We start from the raw sequence: 9989 nt of genomic DNA, 5'->3' as shown, positions 1-9989 counted from the left end.
TTGGAACTGCCCCTCTGGTCCCTGGGGGTCGGCCAGGACCAATATGGATATGCTGTTAAAATGCTATTTCAAGCTAATAATTCTAAACCAGTTTGACTTATTTCCTATGAAAATTGAGCAACAAATGCTCATAAATGTGTTTTTCCTATATAAACTATAGTAAACTTAACCCCCTCCCCAGGGGGAAACACGAGACCCTAGGGTCATATAATTCACAATTTTTGTAAAGGACCTTTAAACCTTTCCATCTATGAAGAGTATTTGATTCTACCATTTCCATAATTTCAGAAGACGATTTTTGAAGTTTTAGCCTATTTGACCCCGCCCCTAAGGTCCATGGGGGTCAGTCATGGAAAATTTGTGAATAGGATTCAATGACCATCTTATACTGATAATTCTGACAATATTAGACTCATTTCCTATTACAAATAACCAAATAATGCTCAAAAATGTGTTTTCCCTATATAAACTTTTGTAAAATTAACCCCCTCCCCAGGGGGAAACGAGAGACCCCAGGGTCATATAATTCACAATTTTTGTAAAGGGCCTTAAGACTTTCTATCTATGAAGAGTATTTGGGTCCACCACATCTGTGAGTGGAGAAGATTTTTGAAATTTTAGTCAATTTTACCCCTTTTGGCCCCTCCCACAACCCCCTTGGGGGTGGGGACCATATAATTCACAATTTTGATTGGCCTTATGCTTAGATTTGTGCAAAATTTCATTGAAATTGCTTCAGCAGTTTTTGAGAAGAAGTCGAAAATGAAAATTGTTTACGGACATACAACGGACGACGGACAAAAGGCGATTAGAATATGTCACTTGAGACTTCGTCTCAGGTGACCTAATGTATGTGTTGAGCATAACAGGACACAGCAGATACTTGGTATGTCGATTTATGAGGTATTTAGGAAATTCTAAGCTTATGTCTAAAATACTGTTTTGTCTGAAAAGAAACTTTGCTTTATTGAAACTTGATAACTTGGATAATCCCAACCAAATGTGGATATGACATTGTCTGAATATCAAGTAGTTGCATATTTAATTATGAGTTAAATGCCAAGCAGATATGATATACTATTGTTTGAATGAATTTTCATAGTGGAGATAAACTTGGCATTGTCTGTAAAGAAAGTGAAGCTGATAGATAATCGATAACCAGGCATATGTAGCCATGTCTCTTGCAGGTAAATGCTCGTGTACACATTCAATGGCGTTGCAAGTACAAAATGTCACATGGGGTACCTAGGCAATTTGATTGGCAGCCGACAAATCCTCAGAGTATCAATATCACGTAGGCGAAGTTTGCAAAAATGAATCATTATCATACCAAGATGAGAACACCAAGCATTAAATGATAAAATATGAATATGTACAAAGAAATACAAACGGCTTCTTACTGAGGAAAGTAGAATGGAACTGCATCAATCATAGCAAGCTGAACAAACGTCTCCGAGAAACAGAATATCATAGATTATACGAGTTCCTCCACTTCAACCATACGGGCATTTGACAACCGATAGAAAAGGCCAACATTTTATCAAACCATATCAATTCAGTGTTCTCCACAGAGGAATATGAAGTGATGCACTTACAAAACTGAACGTAAATTAAATCGTCAAACAGATGGTAATTAATCCCAAACAAAATCCTGAAGGGTTTTCCAAAATATGCAGCAACTTTCTTTTGACAATCACTAATGGACCGGCCGCATTATTCAAAAGGGAAGCACAATCAGCAAAATATTACAGAAAGGTGTCATATACATAGGCAAGCTGCCAGAAGAATCATGAACACACATGATCAACAGCACAGCATATTGAATAAAGTTCTGTTCCGGATGATCCTAGATATCACAACATTGATAAAACGAAGATTGGGGACAAGGGGTACCAAAGCAAAAACGAAAGGAAGGACAGTATCACCCAAAATGAGGAGCAAAATAGCTTTTAGTACCCAAAACATAACACAGAAACATTTAAGAGGTTAAGAATCTAAACTTGTTCCTGTACCGTACGTGTAGGCTTACGTGTATCTACAATTACACGTATATTTCGGCGAAGCAAAATGACGTTAACTATAAAACAACGTGTACGTCTACGTGTAAAGAAAAAATCATATTTTCAACGTTGATTGGTTAAAATAACGTCCAATTAGTGGTCACTTTATTTCCTCACTTGTTTGATCTGATGTCGAAAATGGCGGACATTTGTTCCCTAGCTGCTATCACTGAAGATGACAAGTATCGAATACCTCGCAGAGGAGAAATGTTTGAATTGGTGTAGATATACAAAAAAAATCTCCATTGAAATAACATACAGACATGGTAGTGTGTAACGGCCTTGAAATGATTTTGCATCCTTCTCAGACGTCTTTCATATCCTTGTCGTCTTGAAGATCTTCGACCGCTTTTTGGAAGGTCAGCCGCTGAACAATTAACTATCTTGTACATGACGTCTATGTGCATTTATTTGAAAATTTAAACAGACCCTGACTATCCATTCAGAATGTAGAACTGTTTGCAGAATCAATACCGGGATGGACCTTAACAGAACTGTTGGGGTTTAATGATGGAACGGTATGGCAAATTTGTGGACCACAGCAGAAGCAACAAAGCTTGTCTTCAATGGCCAAAAGAGAGATAACTCTTTGAAATTCCAAAGCGTCGTTATCCCAACCTGCATGGTAGCACATCTGTTTATACCAATGGAGGGGCGGCGTCACGATGTTGCGCTATTTAGAGAAAGCAATGTGGAAATGCAAATGCGTCGACACATGACCACCCGTCAAGACAACACCTTCGTGGTTTATGGGGACCCAGCTTACCCTTTCACACCACATATAATCACGCCGTATAGAAGCGGTAAACCAAATGCTTTTTATCAAGAAAATGTCTGCTGTTCGGATCTGTATGGAATGGAACTCCCATTGTTTGCATTTCTTGACGACGAAAAGAAAAATAAAAAAAATGTATCTCCAGCCTGTATGAAAGTACTACAAAGTAGCCACACTGCTCACAAATTGTCATACATGTCGCTATAGAAGCGAGACAAGCTCTTTCTACGGACTTAACCCGCCATCTCTTGTATCATATTTTGAACGAATAAGTGTATGCTCAATTTAACTTCTAAGTGATATACTGATCACTGCATGTTTTAATTTCTGGGCATTCAATTTCAATCTACTGTGAACTGTATGTCAGTGAACACTATGATATTGCTCTAAACTAATGTACACTGACAACTTACTTAATAAAATCTATCATTCTCTGACGAAGTTTAGAGTTTTTTGGGTCTGATAGAACGCATGATAATATATGGGTGATCGGGTAGCATAGTGCTTAAACCACTCGCCTTTCACCTAGGCGGTCGGGGTTCGATCCCTGGCATGGACGTGAAAAGGTCAGGGGTCACCTACCCGATCACGTGGGTTTTCTCCGGACACTCAGGTTTTCTCCCACTCTAAGACATTTGCTTGAAACTTGCTATAAAGGAGACCTCCATATCAAGATTCCCCGTCTATAAAGGATAGACTCATAAACACCAACTGGTGTAATTTAATATTTAATTGGCCTCTGTAGAAAGGGCATTTGTTTTACCAGAACATTTTGCTGTGTCCCTTTACTGATTATAGACATCTAGCTTTGACTGTATCAAAATTCATCGTTTGTACTTAATATACATGTATAAGTCGATATAGTCAAAGTCGCAAAGCGTATGAACTAATATTGTATGAAATGTCATTGAATTTTTAATATATTACTGTTCAGTCAAACATCCTTCCACCATAAGGCTTGAAAGAATTAAATGTATGGTATACTTCTTATGTCATGGAGTTTATATGCATAGACAGTTGTAATTAAGAAAGAAAAGGAATATTAGTATTGAAAAGAATTAATAATTAATACTATTAAGAATGTTCGTAAAAGGCGAATAAATTTAGGATATTATCTTTTCTTTCTTCCTACGTTACTTTCTTCCCCAACACCTCCCTTGATACCGTCTTACTTTTGGTTTTTGGTTGAGCGCTCGCCGCTTCGAGGAAGGATCGAGGTTCTGTCCCCTGGCCGAGACACACCATAGTCTGCTCCTGTTTAGTGCTCAACATAAAGGCGGACGACTGCTTCAAAGTGTTTTTAAAAGTTATTCAAGACCTGACCAACTAGTAGAAACGAATACCCTACAGGGTATACACATTTACATTTCCAGTACGACACAACTCACTTTCCGCCCAATTCTACAGCCCTACCTGCACATCAACCTTCCTGAAGTAACATTTTGTCTCCCTCCGACACCACGTGCATCTTCTAGCCGTTAGATCGCTCTGTTGTCGGACCATTTAGCTCTGCGTATAATTCCGCTATAAGAAGCCATTAAAACCTAAATATATACCAATCGGTAGTTGTGAAGGAACAAAAGTCGTGACTGTGTGTATATTCTTCTGTGCGTACAGATATCTGGGGCTGTTGACGAATACTCCATGATGGTGTTGTTTTGTTTATGTGGAGATAATGTGTTTCGTGAAATGCAAACGATAAAAAAAACCTACTATTCCTTCACGACTACTGGTGGGGTCCAAGTACGGTTTTGTCAAATCTTTTAATGATCCCGGGCCGGATACCATCAGCCCAGCCCCTGCATGCGCAGGGTGCTATATCAGCACGGCCCCGGAACGTACAGACAACGTCACATATTATGTTCTTAATTTTGTTGATTTTCAAGGAGACTTTCAGATGCCTAAGAGGATCTGAAATTAATTATGACTGAGCTAACATACAACAGGCTGTAGATCATGTCAAAAGTGGCGCAATATTCTTAGGAAGGCAACAGGAATATTCAACGTCTCCAAGTCTACACTTCACAACAGTTTTAAGTGTGCGATGGATGTTAATCCCGGTCGAAAACATCTGCGTCCCGACATGGAATAGGAAAGAGCACATAACAACTGTTTGGTCAGAACGGGAGACCTCTGTAAAAGGTTTAAATTCGCCCCTTTAAAGCAGGCCACACTATCCAAGCAGTGATGGAAGGACTAAAAACGAAGGCATCCGGAACTGTCAATACGTAAACCCGAGAAATTGGCTTCCATCAGATGTTACTAAATACTGTCGTGGTCCAGAAGTACAGGGATGACTTAGGCTAGGTACTCGACAATCCTAACATAAAAAATAGCCTAAAGCAGACGAGACCGGCCGCAAATTTGAGCATACCCCTGTACGAGTCATAGCCGAGTAGTACACACGGAACGTTGTTGGGAGAACGTCATTTAAAAAAAAAATTATTGTAAGGACGGCCTCCGATGTACGCAGTGTGTAGCGTGTGTGAAGTGCGAGGTGCGTGTTTTGGGACACTTGGTATATTCGTGTTGTGTTTCTCTTGTTCCTAACTGACTTTGTTTCCTGACACCGCCTCATTTTTGATCTTCTGTTGAGCACTCGCCTCTGTGAGGTAGGCTCTGGATTCTGTCTCCTGGCCGAGCGCACCATCTCTCCTGGCCGAGACACACCAATGTCTATAAAAGTGGAAGGTTCTGCTCCTGCTTAGCGCTCAGCAAACAGAAAATGGGACGACTGGTTCGCCCGTTATCAGTATAATGTGACCGGGTGGGGTGTGTTGCTTGGTGTCTTCGGTGGCATGCTTCAGTGATATAGCACTATAAAAATGCCAACAGTTCCACTATACAAAAAGGCACAACATGAATATACCGCATTCTTCCAAAACACAAACACTGACAATGTGCAAACCAGTCGTCCTCTACTCCCTGTATGCTGAGCGCCACGGCCAGGGGACAGAACCCAGAGCCTTCCTCACTGGGGCGAACGCTCAACTCAATGCCAAAAGTGAGGCGGTGCCAAGGGAGGCATTAGGAAAGATAAAGTCAGTTAGGAAGAAGAGAAATGATATCTTAAATTTCGTCGACTTTTACGATCATGCAATAGGGGCAGCAGGTACAATTCTAACGCCCTTCCTGCACTTGTTTGATATCACTTACATACTAGGCAATACAACTGAACCGTACGAAATATCAAATTCACGGCGAGACATTATTTTTTCACATATTTTTCGAAGGAAAAGTATACGGCATGTTACAAATTATGAGATTTACGTCATATGAGTGGTAAAGAAGTTTTGTTTGATTAATTAACGTCCTATTAACTGCCAGGGTCATGTAAGAACGGTCTCGCGTGTACAGTGGGAGATGCATGTTTTTGGAAACTGAGATATGTTCGTGATGTTACTACAGTCTCCCAAAACACGCACCTCGCACAACATACACGCAACACACCACATACATGGGAGGCCGTCCTTACATGACCATAGCTGTTAATAGGACGTTAATTGATCAAACAAACAAACACACAAACAATGTTCGTGATGTGTCTTGTGTAGTGGAACTGTTTTTATAGTGCTATATCACTGAAGCATTCTGCTGAAGACACCGAGCAACACACGCCATTTTTTTTATCAAAAGCCGCCATCGCAATACTTCATGAAAAATTCCTTCTCGCCATCTTTCTAACCTCTAGCACACTGTATGTGAGTGTATAGGATGCGCGAATGTTTAATATAAAAATACCGTGTTAGCGTTTTAAGCGTTAACCCCCATACCGTACGGTACGCACTGTATACCGTGGCCCAGTTTGAAGCGAGTAGCCCTTAGATTTCAGGTGCGTTTAATTGTAGTTATAGAATCAGAAGAATATACGTATGTTTCATATTCCTGATGAAATATGCAACATAACGGATACCATTTATTACGATTAAAAGCAAAATCTGAAGCGACAAAATATGATATATGTACATACTTCAATTAGAGATTTCTCAAATACAAAGTGGTCGCTATCCTATGCATTGACATGCACGTTGCGTGCCACCATCTCATTTAGCTCTCGCAGCTCTTTCATTGAGTTTTGAAATAGACACATTTGAGTCATTCTCAGAAAAATTGCAAATTGCCGTCTTCTTTATATCGTCATTTTGTAAAATAGGAAAAGGTTGATGTTTGAGGCTCAACACTGACTATATTGAGCAAAGAAAGTAACTTTTAATACACTATGTTGAAAATGATTATTATATTGATTTTGATTATCAATTCAAAATATGCATGCATGTATGTGTATGTATGCTGTCTTTCAGGTAGGGCGTTAGAATGGTACTTGCTGCCCCTATTGCATGATCGTAAAAGGCGACTAAATTAATGATATAAACTTTTCTGTTCTTCCGAACTAACTTTGTCTTCCTTGACACTGCCTCACTTTCATTTTGGCCTTTGGTTGAGCGCTCGCCCATGTGAGGTAGACACCGTTACCAGCTACTGACTGCAGTACGCACCGGATTTGTACAGAAGAGGTATCTGAGTAAACAAATCATGTGTTTTCGGAAGACCAACATGGCGGAAGAGAAGTGCGTGTTGGCGAGTGTTGGTGTTGTAATTTCATCAATAATACTCGATGAAGGCCAGCTAAATGATGACACCAATGATGAAATGGATATGAATGTTTTATCTGCTGCATGTGCTTCTTTGTAAGATATACCGATAAAATTAGACATATTAGCTCGTCAATATGTCGTTTATTTCAGCTCGGAATAGATAAAGGCAGGTAATAAAAAGTGAAGTAACGTAGAATGTATTGATATGAGAAGGCTAATAAAAAATAAAACCTATGCACAATACTGCAGGCGTGTTCTACGTAAGCATACAATCAAAGTGACTTTATGGTTTTCAGATTAGTTTTTAGTAAATAAAACCAATGGCAATACGAAATGTCATCATAATTATTTAATGTGTGTTGCATTTAACAAGGTTTTCAAATTTTCAAAATCCCGAGTACAGCAAAATGGTGGACACCTCTAGCACTTAAAGAATATTATTCAATTACTCCGACCAGAACTCTTCGTAACCGCACTTTATGCAGTTGCGAACAAATAACACTGTTTCTTGTTGTTTGAAAATGTGTGATTTTACAGAACTTTTTGTAAACGACACCATAATTAATTAGTATTATTTTCTTCTCATTACAGAATCAGAGATGACCGAGTGAAAGTGTGTGGCTACGTGAATGTTGATCACTATTTACTTGATCAGTTTGTCTTGAGATGTCTGATAGAATGTCATGAACTTGCAAGGAGTGAGAAGGGAGCTGGTAGACCCGAGACTCCATTGGAAAAGGATCTTCTTATAACCCTGTGGTATATTGGGTCACAGGAAACTATAAAGTCCATTGCAGTTCGAGTTGACGTTCAAGAATCAACATTTGTTGCCCATAACCGCAGACTACTTGATGTATTTAGCGACAAACATTGTAGAAAATTTGTGGTTTGGCCCAGTGATATGATAAGCATAGTATTACGAGAACATGTGAACAATTGAAAGGATTCCCTGGGGTATGAGGAGCCATTGATGGTACCCATATTGCTATCACTCCACCAAGTCAACATGAAAGTGATTATGTAAATCGCAAGGGTTTCCATTTAGTCATTCTAAAAGCTGTTTGTAAATATGACCTTGTCTTCATAGACATATATTGCGGATGGCCTGGTAGGTTGCATGATGCCAGAGTGTTTCGGAATTTAGACATTGGTCAGAATTTGGTAGCACTTTGTGGCCAGAATCACATCATAGGTGATGGTGCTCACCCAATGTCAACGATGTTAATGAAACCATATCGCGACAATGGCAGACTCGCCAATGTAGAGAAGACATTCAACAAGTGTCTCTGCAGCACAAGAACGGTTATTGAACACTCGTTTGGTATGTTAAAAGGAAGGTTTAGACGTCTGCAACATATCAGAATGAATGCCTTTGAATACACTGTAAAGTGTATTGTAACAGCTTGTGTTTTGCACAACATTTGCATTTTTGAGGAGGACGAAATGGAGTAATATTATGAAAATAATGTACCAAATATTATGGTAACCATTTACAATCCTCCCATAGATGAAGCAGAGGGCAATATAAAGCGTATCTTGACAACCTGACAACTTTCTAATCTCTGATACCATAAGACATTCAATTGTATAGTAATGAAATTACGAAGGAGTTGACCAACAAACTTTATGCATTATTACAGTCATGGCAAGTCTGTGTGTACATCATTCATACCACAATATCACAAGTTTTAGATTTTGATGATCATAAGACTAGAATATATTAACTATGAAATAATCAACAAATAAATTAACTTAGAAACATTGTTTTTATTTTGTATTCCTTTCTAACATAAAAACAAAATGCATTACCTAATGCAATATATGGATTTGTATTCCTTTCTAACATAAAAACAAAATGCATTACCTAATGCAATATGTGGAGTTACCATATAAACATAATGTAAAATTAACAACATAAAATAAAAATAAAATAAAGTAAAAATAAACTAGAATACCAAAATAACAAGATTATCACAGGGCTAAACTTCACAGAGATGCGAGGCAACGTTTAAGTAATGTATATGAACGTTTAACATTGGTTATAAATACGGAAGTTTCGAGATCCCAAAACGACATGGGTAAAGTACAACTGTCAATTAGTCCCACCATCCGGTGATTATGACGTCATCATTTGAAGTTCAAAATCGCCGGAAGTCAAAGGACAGAAGGACGGACAATACCATATTTGTACATCATAATTCTACCATCTAATTTGGCCTACTTTGACCACCAAAATAAAAAAACAAGAGATCCCAGAGGGATCTTGGCACCCACCAAAGAATGATCTATGTCTGACAATGGAAAGAGGGATCTTTTCTCTTCTTCTCAAACTTCAACTACATACTACATATGGAATGTGAGAAAATATCCCTTCAGTACTTTATGAGCTATAGTGGTAACATACTTCAACTATCAACTACCGGTCGGCCATCTTGCTGACCAATTAGTCCCAAAATCAAACTTTAATACGTGCAACTAGACAAGAATTGTTAACGGACGGACGAAAGGCGACTTGAATAGCAACACACCGCATACATGGGAGGCCGTCCTTACATGACC

The 9989-nt window shown here is 38.8% G+C and overlaps 1 pseudogene; it reads left to right on the top strand.

Moving 5' to 3' along the window:
* Window positions 1-7389: 7389 nt before the first annotated feature.
* On the top strand, window positions 7390-9180 carry LOC138328798 (putative nuclease HARBI1; annotated as a pseudogene).
* The last annotated feature ends 809 nt before the right edge of the window (window positions 9181-9989 follow it).

Source organism: Argopecten irradians, chromosome 8 (assembly GCF_041381155.1).
Source record: "Argopecten irradians isolate NY chromosome 8, Ai_NY, whole genome shotgun sequence".
Classification (NCBI taxonomy): domain Eukaryota; kingdom Metazoa; phylum Mollusca; class Bivalvia; order Pectinida; family Pectinidae; genus Argopecten; species Argopecten irradians.
This window is presented reverse-complemented; position numbering and strand designations above follow the sequence as displayed.